This window comes from Pseudopodoces humilis, chromosome 3 (genome assembly GCF_049639895.1).
Source record: "Pseudopodoces humilis isolate 2021_Gansu_Grassland_sample_001 chromosome 3, ASM4963989v1, whole genome shotgun sequence".
NCBI classification, from domain to species: domain Eukaryota; kingdom Metazoa; phylum Chordata; class Aves; order Passeriformes; family Paridae; genus Pseudopodoces; species Pseudopodoces humilis.
Genome location: NC_142202.1, coordinates 27,765,722 through 27,780,354, shown reverse-complemented (window position 1 = coordinate 27,780,354; position 14,633 = coordinate 27,765,722).

The window sequence follows — 14,633 nt, the reverse complement described above, 5'->3', positions numbered from 1 at the left end:
ATGGTACCACTAAATAATAGGACAATTTAAATTCCTGTTTCTAAATTGTGGGACCCAGAAACTGGGCCCACACGAAGCTTGTTTGCTTTGTTTGAAGGCATTAGCAGCTCCACAGGGCAGGGGCTGTCAGATGATGCAGGTGATAGAGCAGAGGTTCCCCTTCAAAACATGGAGAGGACCATGGTATTTTCAAATCAGATACATGGTATATTCCATAGAGAGCAGGTATTTCCATACAGCCTGTTGAAAGAAGAGAGAGAGCAGCTGGCTGGGTGACTGCCTGCTGGCCAAGGTCAACCCACCAGAGAGGAGTACAAAGTCCCTGGACAAGCTTAGAGACAACCACCAGCCTCAGCAGGGAGCCAAGTGAGGCAGCCAATAAAGAAACGGGGAGAACAAGGGAGAATCTTTATTTTCCCCTCCTCTGTGGAGCTTATAGCCTAGTTGTCAGGATACTTTAGATAAAATATTTCAGCTGCTCTTCAAACTGATTCTATGGGTTTGTGACAACCAGAAGTGCAGAAATTGTCCTTGGGAGAGGGACTTAAACATAGGATTCTCCTTTCCAATGAGAAGCATGAGCTTGAAAGGCAGTTTCCTTGCTACTGCCTCTTCTGGCCCAGTGAACCTTTTATTAATTAATGCCAGAAGGAGCAGCTTCAATAAAGAGTCTACAGAGAGCTCAGATCAGTGTTTTGGGTATTGCCCTAGAGCTAGGGAGAGTTGGCTCTGGCACAGTCCACAGACTCCTCTTGCTGGATGTTTGCTGCAGAGCTTCCCTGCTGTATGCTAGAAGGAAGAGAATTGCTTTTCCTTTTGCAAAGACTGTAAATGTTTTGCAACACATCAGTTGCTTTGGCCATGCAAACAGAAGACAGGCAAGCTTTTGGAACCCAGTGGGGCATCAGGAAATACCCTGGCAAGAATATGACACCTCTGGCCATGGTCAGAAGCAGGACATGGAATACTAAGGGGATTTGAATACTGAAAACTGATGAACCTCTAACATGAGGCATTGGACAAGCAGTTTTGAGCATTGCAGGATTTTCCTATATTCCACTTTAAGTTCTTAACTTTCTTTTCAATTCTGAGCAAAATTAATTTTTCCAAAGTCAAACAAGGAAAAGGTAATTAACCCTATATACCCTGATCTGCAGCCCACCCAGATGCTAGCCTAGAATTTCTGTGGAATATTTTTGATGTTATTGCTGCAGCACCTTTCCTAAGTAGGAAAAAGGTAAGACAGAATAAACTGAAGCCAGTAGGAAGAGGAGGCACAGAGAAAGAGACTACAATTTTTGATAGGGAAAGAAAGAGGAGAAGATAAGAGATGTAGCTGACAATTTCTCTCTTGGAGGCAGAAATGTGGAAAAGGTAAATGTCCCCTTCTGTTTAAAACAAGAACAATGCAGTATCAGTGCTCCTGGCACCATGACTCTGAGTAAAGATAAAGAAGTCAGAGATGGCTGAGGAACCATCCAAAATGCTAAAACTGATCAACAGGCTCAGCAGCATCAGCACTGCAATTTGTCAGGAAATGTCCACACGTTAATACTTGTCTGCAGATAAATTTTAAAACAATAAGCATCGTGGTCATGGTGGGGTAGGATGTGAGAGGGTTGAGTGAGGAGAATGTGAAAAAGGTCTATACAAGCACAAATTGGGCTTTCTGTTGGAAAATTCTGTCAGGATAATATTTTTCTGAACTCTCTGAATTCCTTGTCATGAAACTTGAGCACTTCTAGGGACCAGTTAACAGCATGTTGGGACAAGGTAGGTGACTGTCAGAAGGAAGGAAACTATTTTAATTGAAGTTTGTGGAAAGATTAGAACTGACTTTTTAGGAGCCTTCCACTGACATATAGCAGATTGTAAACATGGAAGATTTTGCTTCCTAGCACTGATTGACTAATTACATCTGCATAGTTCAAATGAAGATGTTTTGTGGCATCTCTTCACAGACAGAGCATGAAGGCAAGCCGCCTCTGTTGTTTGATCTATTCTTTTAGATATAAATCTGATATTAATGAAAACGAGCATCTAGCAGATCCAGATTCAGTACAGGCAAATGCCAGGCCAGCGTTGTCCATGCAGCCATGCCCTGGCATTTCAGCACTGCTCTACACAGGTGAATGCTGATGTGACTTGCCCTCAGTGTCTGTGCAGTTGAATTGTACCGTAGGCCAGTAATGTTATTTTCAGTTCAATGTAAGCTACAATTAGTCCCATAGTAAATGTGAGCACTGGGTGCTATGTTACTTAGAAGAACAGAAAGTCAGACATGCTAGAGAATTAGTGAATAGCAACGTTTCTTGGCTTGTTAAAGAAGCATTTGAAACTAGAGCCCTGTGCTATCTGCGTCTTGTCTTCCAAAACCTATACCCTCTGCTAGACCAAAGTCCAGAGTCTTTTGAGTACATAATAGGAAATATTCAACATTCACAGTCATATGAATCAGAAGCTTCAACAAAGTTTAGACATACCCACTGCCATCATATGCTGCCTTTGACTTCCCTTCATGGGAGCTGTAACCCATGCAACATTTGCTTGAAGCATGCAAAGCATCTTGTTATCCAAACCTGAATGAGAAGATAGCATGTTAGACTGTGAGTCCTGCAAAGCCCCTTTCCATATGCCTTTCTAGAAAGACTGATAACAAATTCTACTCCCTCTACCCTCTCCTGGTCACCTGGTGACTCGATCTTCTCGAGTGTGGCCCGGCTAGCTCAGTGATGAGGTTTCTCTTCACTCGAGTTTCGAGCCAGCATATGTTTGTGGGGTTCACTGATTTTCTTCAAGAATCCAAGTCTATAGAGCGAGTAAAGAAATCAGGGGGGGACTCTCTCTCTGGTTTGCATTCCACAGTTTATTTCTGTGAAGGGGAATCCAAAGGATGAGAGACAAAGGATTTGGGGTTTGGGGGGGGTCTCTTTTAACAGGGTTTCTCGGAGGGAGGGAACATCAGAGAGGGAACCAATTATTTTTCTCAGTTAGTACATCTTACAAACTTTCTACAAATCAAGGTTACACACGCCAAGATAAAAAATAACAGACACTAACTTCTTCAAATGCCCACAAAGGTGTGGGAGTATTCTATACAGAGGGGCAGAGGGGGAGAGAGGGGGGGCTTGGTTTCCTGGCAACACGGGGGGGAAAGAAAGGGAAGGCAAGGTAAGCATGCCCTCTCAGCTTCCATAGTTTAGAGGCATTCTGGGACAGGAAAAAGTTACAAACTTCCGTGTAGGAAAGAAGAGTTCTCTTCTCCCAACCCCGTGCTTTCCTGGGCTAAAGAAACTTCAAGCAGCTGGAAATGCCAGCGGGGTCCTCTCTTTACTCTATCCGGCCTCTCGCCGTGGGGCTGAGGAGAGAAACTTCAGTAACCATGGTAACTTGACGCCAGGTAAACAGGAGAAAGAGAAGCTGGGGGGGAATTACAACTAAAAGATGGGAAAGGATACATTTCAGGCTATCAACTACAACAACCTGGCTCCTGGGTAGCAGCTTCATTATTCTCATAACAATACAGGCAAACAGTATTTGTCGAGTGAGTGACTTTGGTTCATATTCTGATTTTTATCTTATGGCAGGCTCCTGTCAGAATTATTTTAATGATGCTCCAACAGTGGAGACATTGAAACAAACCCAGAGGCAAACGAGTGTAAAGAAGCTGAAGTCAGCTGACAGGGCTGGAGCCCTGCCCTTATCCTCCCAGTGCTGGTGTGCAGTGTGGATTTGGATATTGCTCTGGGAGAACAGACTAATGAGTGCAGACCCTATGAAAGGCAAAGACCTCTTTGAAGACCAGGCCAACATGTAGTCCTTACAGAAATTAAGAGGGATGGCACTATGAGGACTTGTAACAAAGAGGAAAGATTACCTGTTGGTACTCTGGATGAAAACTTTCTTACAGGCAAATTCTTACTATAAATAAGTTGAGGTTCTCTCCTGATTTTCTCCACAAGTACTTTTACTCTGTAAGTACTAAATTCTGGCAAGCCAGCAGACAAGTGTTGTAGTCCATTACAGTGCACACATGCTCCTTACCACCCCTGTGGCTACAGAGAGACATTCACAGATTTAGTGAGGTCTTGCACCACCAGAATAACTGTTATTAGTGGAAAGGCCAGATTGATGACCCTGGCTATTCATTTGTGAGTGTCATATGTGTGTGTTTCCTACATAAAGCATCAAAGCTCCATGTTCATGTGCCATAAAGAGACCAAGGTTTTGATTTGATCTAGCAAAATCTGAAGCTTCTCCTGCTCTGATGGGAGATGACAAAATTTTTTTGAGGTGCTGGCACTCTTTTACAGTGTGAAAAAGAATTTGCTGTCCTATTCCAGCCCAGCTTCTGAGATTGAGCCCCAACCAAGTGTTAATAGCACATCTGCTTTTGCAGTAGATGAAGAAGAAGTTTATGCTGCATGATTCACATGAAAGGGGAGAGAAAGAACAGGAGTGAGATGGTCCCTTCCCACTCAATATAAGACTTTGAAAACATAGGAGATTGAATTAAAATAATACTTGTGGATCTACAGGGAAAAAGTCTATCTTTCCTCTTTTAAGAAAAGACACAATTCTCAACCTGCAAAATCTTCTTAGTAGCACTTCAGGTTTAAGTCCCTTTGTATATCACAGGAATTTCTTTCCCTTTATAATCTTCTTGCTGGCCTATAGGTAATTGAACAGCAGATCCACACAGTAAGCCCTTCAAAAGGAATTACAAGGATTACATATCTCATATTCACCTCATTTCACCCTTTGCAGATGTTGAATGTGAAACATCAGATTTTCCTAATCTACATAACTCAGATATGTTGAGTTTTGTGTTGAGACACCTTCTTCCCTTTCCTTCTTTTCCTAGTGGCAATTGAACCAGTTGAACTCAAAAGGTTATAGAAAATTTAGCTTGAGAGGCAGACATGGCTCTTCAGGAGGCAAAATTGAGGTCTGGAAGAATGAAGAGAGGGAAACTGGGAAATAAAATGGTGAGCTTAGAGGGTTTGGTTGCTGAGAGTAGATCATAGCCTGATCCTTAAGCTGATATACATTAGTATATTCTCAAATGAATGAAAAGACAAGTAAATTCAGATCTCTCCACTCATCGCCAACAAACTTGGAGTAAAGGACAGAGTGTGGCTCCATGCCACAGGTATTGAATGGCTGCAGACATAAGGGAGAGCAGTGAATTCATTTAGTGAAGGCACTTTATCAAGGTAAAGTAATAAAAACGTTGATTTTAAAAAGGGAAAGGAATTTCCTGAATGTGCTAAGACATCACCAGTATGAAATCTGTCAGTACAATAACCAAATGGATTAGAAAGATGGTTATCTCCCTAGAAGCTGGAGATGATACAGTAGGACTAAAGCTGGAAAATCTTTACCTAGGTAAGAAAACAAAGGCAATAATGAACCTTTTAGGTGCAGCACCTTTTCCCTAAACCAGCTACCCGGGCATTTTTTTAAAGCTCAGCAAATGCAAAGGAAACTGTGTCTCTGTGGGACACAATGTTGCAGATCTGCTTCACTCCAGAGTTTGCAGCAACTCGGGAAGGCTTCTTGCTTTGAGACCTGATGGAAAATCAGAGCTGAAATTAGTGGAGATGCAACCTTTTCTAGGAACAAAACACTGCTGCCCCTGTGCCAAGAAGTTTCAGTGACCACAGTGACCATTCAGGGTCCACAGTGGTGTTGTACTGCAAATAGGAAGAGCCTCCTAAAATGGCAGATCACATTTTGATGGCATGTAGCTCGATTGAATTCCTAGAGGGGATGGGAAGCCAGGTTTTTGAGCCAATTGGCAGTGTTCCCCAGAGTCACCAGGCTGGTTTCAGGACATGACTTATCATGCACTGTATTGTGCAGACAGCTAGTCTGAGGGCTATGTTTCAGGAACCTCTGCCTTCCTCATCTGAGAGGTTTTTGATTTGGAACCCTGATCAAAAATTGTGTTGGAAGCCCATACCTAAGCTAGCAGTTGGTCCTTTTCCCTAGCATTAGCAAAGAAGCAGAGAGCTTTGTCCTAGCTGATTGCTCGGTCTTTATTCACTCTGAACACTGCAGCTCATCAAAACTCAGGGCAGCTTCAGTGATGCTGAGCTGATTCCTCAGCCTATCTAGATTTGGTCAGTCTATAGGATCTGTAACAGAGTGACTGTATTCACCATAAGTGATGTCTAAATCAGTTAGAAAATAGTTAATGTGGAAAAACAGCAAAACAGAACTCAGAACTATGGCTTCTCAGAACTATGTTGTCTTATGAAATATGGGTTTCCAGAGGCTTAGAATCTTTTTGAAATATTCTCTGATGAGAATTTTTACTGTGGGAAGAGTATAAGAGTATTTCTGTTGACTAGTATTTTTTTTCTTTTTCTAATTCTGTTTGCTTGCTCTTGTTTTTATTTTTTTTTTTCCCTGTAGTATCAGTCAGTCTCCATGTTGTGGCCAGGAATATATTAGTTGCACTTTACTTACTGTGTTTGCAGGGTATAACTGTGCCTTTACTTCCAACTTAGCGCATCATGGCCTCTTTGACCTCAATTTTCTGTGTTGCTATCAATTTCTTACTTATACAGCTACTGTCATGCTACTCCAATGGTTGATATTTTGGTACAAAACTGAAGAAGAAATAAAAACTCAGTTTAAATTCACATTAAACTGATTCACTTTAAATGCAATTTAAATGTAATTTAAATGAAATTTCTAGAGGTCAAAGAGTGATTCTTCTTAGGGTTAGAACAGTTTGATTACAAACTTGCACTTATGCTAAGGGCTTCAAACCTCATATGTGGGTCGACAGAGTTGCACCATAAGACATTTCTGCATGTGAGGAAAAAAGTGATGGTGGTATGTTGCCTGCTGTGTCACACAGCCTGAAGATCTGATAATTTTAAAACTAACCCATAGATATTTCTTGTTCTGTGGCACAATCCTGCCATGTGGAGCCAAGATTGAACTTGATGCCACACTGGCAAATGGTCCAAATTCAAAAGGCAACCATTATTTACAGGCATTTTCTTTCCTCATTTACTGGCTTTATGTGTTTTTATATGGATCAGAGGAACTTCAAAGTGTACCTGGCAAAGAGTTCTGCCTGCAGATGAGTGGATAACTAGATTAGTAGTTATGCAGTAGATGGCTTTGAAATAATTTCAAGATCAAGAAAAGGCTGGATTTTTACATACTCATGTGATTTTAATAAAGCAAGCATACAGCATAGTGCTAAGAGCTGCAATGCTGTTTGCATTGCTCATGCTCAATGAAGTGCAATTTAAATTAGAGGGAATACAGGAAGCAGAGCATAACTCCCCAAAAGACCAGATATATGTGAAACAAGGCTATAAATGTTTCTTGTTGTCACTATATCATGCTCATTTTAACTTGAAGATATGACCCAGAATTTTCTAAAATCAGCACTAGTCAACATTTTATATTTCACAATATGGTTGTCTATCTGGATCCTTAGTGATGCAATCCATGGGGCTCAGTGCAGCTCAGAGAGACAAGTGGGGCTGAAAGACAGTTTACACCTGTGCAAACTGGGAGCACAGTGAAGGGCTGACTTCTGTAGTCCCATAGCCATGCTCTCAGTTTCTGTTAGGCTATTTCAGTCCTTCACTCTTTGCTTACCTTTTTCATGACCTTTAAATGAGAGTTGGGGTGAGCACTAATTCTGATGATGAAAGCTTCATGCAAACCTGTGAATACCAGGAAAGTCCCTATATATCCATGGAGAAAAAGTCCTTTTCATTCAGTGCAGAGACAGAAGTAGGGTCCATGGTCTGAGACAGCTGCCTGCATCTCTGATAAAAGTATTTGGAGTGTGTCCTTTACCCTGACAGGAGAAAGTTCCATGAGGAAGCTGTTTTCTGGTCCAGAGCAGGCTTTTCTCAGTAAAACCAGTCACTAGTCTCTGCTGGAAACACACCACGCAGAACCTCTCTGTGAGGAGTATCAACAATGAAGGTAAAAAGAAATGAAGAAGCATGTCTACATAACACTTTCCTTGACAGTCTCTGCACTCCATGCTGGAAGTAACTGAGTAAGAGTAACTGAGTAACTGGAGTGAGATTAAGGGAACATGACAGCTGACAACTTGCTTGGATTGTGCAGAATTTCATTATACTTCTTACATTTATTTTACCCTTGAATGTCCATCTCATTTAGTGCACTATCCTGCTATCCATGGTACAGCAATTCAATTTTGTCCCACTTGTCTTCACAGGTATGAACTGGATGCCCAGTCTGCATGTACCACCATCCATCTGCTGAACAAAAATTGCACCTTGTCTCCTTCTCTCTCTCTGTAGTGCTTAAGCAGGAAAAGGAGAGAAGAAGTATTTTATGATCATGAAACCTCCTCATATGTAGATAGACAGAAGTAGAGATCTACAGCTAAGGAAAAACAGGAAAGTTGCAAAAGTCAAGCACTAAGAAATTAGAAAATGTGAGCATCTAAAATGTTTATGCAATCTTAGTTAGCCTTGCTAGTGAACACACATTATAAAGATTTTAGTTATACAGCCACATCTTTTGTTTCCAAGTCCTTGCAGGGCAGTCAGTATTTCCTTACTGGAAACCCAGAAATACCCTCCTTTCCCCTCCTTGACTCAATGGGTAACATTTGCCTTCCAGTTACCATATGCTGGTCAAACCTGAACTCAAATTGGAACGTTTCTCTCCAAGAGTTGTCACCACTCTCAGTGTTTTGAAAATGGTTAGTGTTTACCCTGGTAGAGTGAGACCCTAAATTTGTGTGCAGTGACAAAATTTAAGTCTGTGGCCATTCCGCAGTTGTAAAGCACTGCATTTGACCTTTTTGGTGCTGAAAAGGATTAAAAAAATACAACTTGTACAGTAACAGCACCTCCAGATTCCTATAATATTTAGGAGGGAGGCAGTGGAGATTGGTAATAGCAGAACCAAAAATTCTCTACCCTAATTGCATAAATGGATTAGAGGAATAATTAATGTTAAGGAAATCAAAGTAACCCAGAATTATCATAAAAATTGTTCTATAAACTTAATGTTGTTGGAGTCTGTGTTTATTGTAGTCTGTTGTCCTTTGATGATTTTTCTATCAAATGTTCTCATTTTATAAGTAACACTGAAGTATTCAATAAATACACTAAAATCTTATTCAGATGAGCAAGCTGTATTTTCTCATGTAGGATATGGGGTTATACTTATAAGTTGTTAAGGGTTAAATTCACCAGGTTTCCCTGTGGGGAAGATGGCTGCAGGCTGGACTATTGAAGATGGATTAGGGGGTGAGAGGCAGTTGTGAGGAGAAATGTGTGGACAGCATATGAGTGGGAAGCTGATTGGGTGATGGGATGTGTGGATGGCAGGCTACAGGTGGGCAGCCAATGGGTGCCCTTCTTCTATTAAGTTTTGGTTATGTCCGGTGGAAACTAAAAGTTTAAAAGGGGAGTATTTACTACAATAAAGTGATTTCCTTCACATGCACAAAGTGGGTCCATGTCTTTGTTCCACCATTGCTACATCTCTGGCTCCAACATTATCACTAAGAGGCTCTGAGAGTGGATTTTCATAAAGTTTCTGCTGGCAATTTATTTAGCACACTGAAACTTTTTTCCCCTCTTATGGCCTGGCAAGACGGAAGAGATCAAAAGTTCCTGAACACCATTATCTTGTGAGTGGGACTCTGAGCACAGGAGGGGCATAGAATATTTCAGGACAACCCACATTGGGAGCAATTTCCTGGTTCAGGTGGGATTCATCTTGCTGGTCCTTTTTCCCTCCTGAATCTGAGGTAACTTGATTAAGGTAAAATTTGGGCTCCCACAGAGGGAGAAGTTAATCAACCACAAGTGATCCTCTCTCTGTTAGGCATTTTACAAAGATGGACATCCATTTTGATGTACCTGTCTTTATCTTTTGACTATAGGGGAAACTTTGAGATTAGATGAGATGTATTACATTTGGATAGCTCAAATTTGGAATGAGAAATCTCTCCTAAGGGTGTGATGGAGCCTAGTTCAGTGTTACTTTTTCATTTAAAGGGCTAGGACTTGCTTCATCTCGCAGTTTCATCACATTCTACTTATACTTGTATTATATCTAGCCTTTGCTGAGATGGGAGGAGTGAATCAGATTTACTGGAACCTGAAACTTTCTACTACACAGAAGCATGGTATATGTCCCCAGACACTTTTTATTGGATGGTTAAATGTCATTACCTGTATCAATGAGGGGGAAAGAGAAGGGTGAAAACCTCTGCACACTGATGCTATAGCTATGTCAGTTCAATTTTCACTCTCTCAGACTGTGTTATTGTCCTGTATAAACAGAAGAATTAAATATACAGTCATATGTATACCTGTGTGCATTCTGTTTTCAGTAACCCTTCACACTTTTACCCTTCATCCCCAGTTTCCTTTCTTACATATATACTCAAGGTACATATCTTTTTTATCCTTCAAGCTGGCTATGAAAATACTAAATGTTCAAGGGAAAATCACCTGGAAGACAATGCAAATCTTCACATAAAGGAAGCCTCTGTTGTGTCTGACAGTCCCTCCTTTTATTGTGTTCTGGTGGATGGACATATTGTGGCATAAAAGTTGGGAACTGAGAATGAAATCAAGAAAAATAAAAAGAGGAATAAAACAGTCTGAATTTAAAAACTTAGTGATTGATTAAATAATGTAATATTACAGTGTTCACAGGAAAGAGCTCTTAGAAATGAAAATATTAATGACTTAACTGCATCATTTTAATATGTGAAAATAGAACACCTTGAAAAGGGAAGCTAAAGCCAAATTATATTTCCAAAGTCTGTTTAAGAAGGAACTTTTTTTTTATTGCAGACTGGGTGTTCATAGCTCTCCAAAATTAGTGAACTCTTTCAGGGTTGGAAGGCATCAACAGTGATGGTAAAGGAGCTGCTGTGAAGTCTTTTCTATAGATTTTAATTTCTTTTTCTTACCTATAACGATCTATAACAGCTCTTTTGAGGTTGAAGAACACAACACTTCCCTGCTGGGATTATGCTCAACCAGGTAACACGTGGAGCTGATCCCCTTTTCCCTCATCTCCACCATGACTCATTCATCACATCAGAGAGACTGAATGTCTCTCAGTTTATGTTCATTCCTTCTGAACACAGCATTAGTACTGAAGATGTCAGTAGAGACACAGTAAGAGGCAGAAAAAGCTCTATAGAGCTGAACATTCCCAAAATGGAGAGGAGAGAAGAACGGGGAGCCACATTAATTTCCTGTTCAGAGAATTCTGCTGCATTATTGGTTCTGTCACAGACTTTGAGCACCTTGATCACATAACCTCCTGGTCCCTCTGTTTCCTCCTACAAAGCAGAGGTTTCCTTAAAAGAAAGGTTGATCATTTACAACACTGATAGATGGAACAGTTTTTCTATTAAGGTTTTTCTACAATTGTAGCTGGGGACTCTCTACACAGAGGGTGATACCCCTCTGTACAGAGAAGGGATATGATTAGCAGGCACTGGAGAAATTCTCTGCTGATTTGTTAATTTTTAAAATTATTTCTTAAATGAATTGACATAGATTGCATGCATAGCCCTTTCTGAATTATTACCAGCTAACAGCAATAAGGTAGAGTTTTAATTGTATATTCATTGACTCAAAATATGTTTGAAAGTTTTGTGCTCCTGCACCTGGGGAAAGTGAAGCACTTGTACTGGATAACTAAAGCTTATGCTTCTGCAACCGGGGAACAGAAATGCTATCACTAATCATAGGGTAACTGCATGGCTCCCTTGTGAATAGTGAACTGCTGATAAAAACTGTCTTGCCAAAATATCATCAAATAATTTTGTATAACAATCTGTTCTGAAGCAATCACAATCTGCCAGTGGCTATCTCTACAAAATACAGAGAGAAGACCATCAGCCAAATTATTTACCAGTATTTATTCAACCAGATTTACTAAGAAATTATCTCCCAGATCTTCTTTCACTGTTCTTCTCCAACTAAGATATGGGTCATAACACCAGAGAACTGTTTATCGAAACAATATGACCTAATGCTGCTTCCTCTTATAGAACATTCCTCTATCCTGCCCAGACTCTCCTCCCTCCAAGTATTAGTGGAACTGAAGGAATAAATGGTATTGTAATGGAGAGTATAAAGAAGAGTAAAGAATAAAAGGAAAGTCGTCATCTGGGATTAGCAACAAGAGGAGGGAATCAAGAAAGTTAAGAGGAACAACAAAAGTATTGTCTCACTGACTTCTTAGAGACATGCAAACACGATGCTCAGGACACAGGGAGTCACAACTAATGTGCAGGGGTCTCTGAAATCAAAGTTTAAGGCACTGGTATGTTTAAATTTGTCATCTGCACTGTATTGCACCTGCCTCTTAATGAGCATGATGAGACAGGATGCTCCCAGCAAACAGCTGCTGCTGCTCTAACAGCTTCCAGGGTGCTGTGGTGTTTTCTTCCTCCCTTTTGGAGATACACGCTGCCTGGGGCACTGAACATGAAAAGATGCTGGTCTGTGTGCACTTTCCTGCTCATTAGAGGCAGCCTGACAGTCTGCGGTGAGCACCAGCTTCCTTCTGTCCTCCATCCATGTGCTTGTTAGCATTTAATTTTGGAGCCTGAGAACACTTCCAAGGCTCCTTGTTTGAGCAGTGAGGACCATAAATGGTGTACATTAAAACAAGAAATGGACTGGGACAATTGTCTGCCCTGATGTATCTACATCTTTGTCATCTGGACAAGTACTTGCAGCCTGTTAGTTCGCAAGACGAAGTTGATATCGTGGGTATTAATTGTGTTAAGAAATATGCTGATAACTAAATGCTCTCCTGTAGGCACTTTGGAACTGCTGCTGATTTAGTGCATAACTGCTGATAGATGCATCTAGGGGCAACAGGTTTCTGCTTCACTTTCAGATCACAGGGGGCTGTGTGTGACTGAACATTCTGGCTGCTTCCAAGCTGAGCATTGGTAGCAATCCATGAGTTCTCTACTGAAAGCTGAAGATACTGACATCAGTGCAATTGTGATGGTGTCTAAATAAAGCCAAGAGGTGAAAAAAAAAAAAAAAAAAAGAGCCACTAGTGAGTTTGCCATGAACTCACAACAACTTAAAACTGCTATGGTAAAATGGGATTGGTTTCAGAGATGTGTTAAAACTCAGTGCATCTGCTGCAAATATGATTTTGCTATTAACTCAAACCATTGCAACTGCTAATTTGACACATATAGCAGAGTTATTGGAGAGACAAGGTACTCTGTGATATTTGAACTGTGATATGGAATTCACAGGGATAAGCCTTGGGAATCCTTGCTGGCAAAGCTATTGGAGAGTCTGAAGTCCAGAAGTATTACACCATTTGTAAACTAACAGGTGAAATATAGAAAAACATAGCATTGCCCAAGTCTTTGTGCCCCATATACCCTGAGCTGTGCAGCACCCTCTATGTTGTTAACAACTGTCAACTTTCACCATGACAAGCTAAACTAACATATCCATGGGTATTGTAAATAACCAAAAGAAATGGAATCCTGAACTTATAGTTCAAAAACTGATTTGTTTCTTTCTGAGCCGAAAGAACACTGCACAATTAAGTCATAGACCCTTATGTTTCCTGGGACCAGCTTGGACCCAGCTGGGGATGCCCTGATTAGCTGTTTGCTGCTTGATTCTCTGTTTATATGTGGTACGTGAAAGTCCCTGCTATGGGGATTAGACCTGGCATTAGGCAAGGCAGATGAGACAGGGAAAGAAAAAGTTGCTGTTTTGCCATCATTGTTCTTTGACTGACATGGAGTGCAAATTACTGAAATTATCTGTATCTACATGCTGATGTCCATAAAGTCCTTGAGTTGCTGAACCTGTTACAGCTGCAGCATAAATACTCTGAAGCATCTTTCAGCAGTGGACTGTTTTGTGCCTAGCAGAGTTTCCCTATGGCTTTCCTTTCCTCTCATTTTCCTGAGCTCTTGGCTGGGCTCTGAGTTTACCACAGAAGGTTTGCAATCTGCAGCTGTCCCAATAACTTTGGCATTGTCTGCAAATATCCATCTCCTTCATACCCCTCCTGCCAGCCAACTGCCTGCTGTGTATGCTTTATGAAGATTTCTGTCTTCCTCCTGCTTTGCTTAGCAAACATGCTTGTCCTGGCCCATACTAACAACTGCTGTGCTGAATACCTGCAATGAAAGGTGTGGTGAAAAAGGCATTCAGTTCTTCTTTGGGACCTGTGGTTGAACTGATCTTTGCTGGTAGTTCTGGTCATTATTAGTAACTATAAAAGTGCAGGAAGAAAATGCAAAGGGCTGCATGTGATAGCTCCCCACAAAGGGAACTGGCTAGAAAAACACAGGGCACATCCTGCTACTCAGGACACTTCCACCTCACAGTGCTCCCCATAGAGAGCTGCATGTCTGCAAGGAAAAGAAAAGCAAGTGCTTTTGGGAAAACTTGTTTTCACCATACTTATTCTCCTGAGCATCTCAGCTTCTTATCCCTCACCACCAGCCTCTCATGTTAAGAGGAAAAGGGAAGCAAGCTCAGCTCTCTAGGTTGAAGGGAATCAATACAAAAGGGATGCTGGAGAATCCAGCAGGTAAAAGACAGTAAAGGCACATCAGCAAAAGAAGTAGGGGTGTATTACAA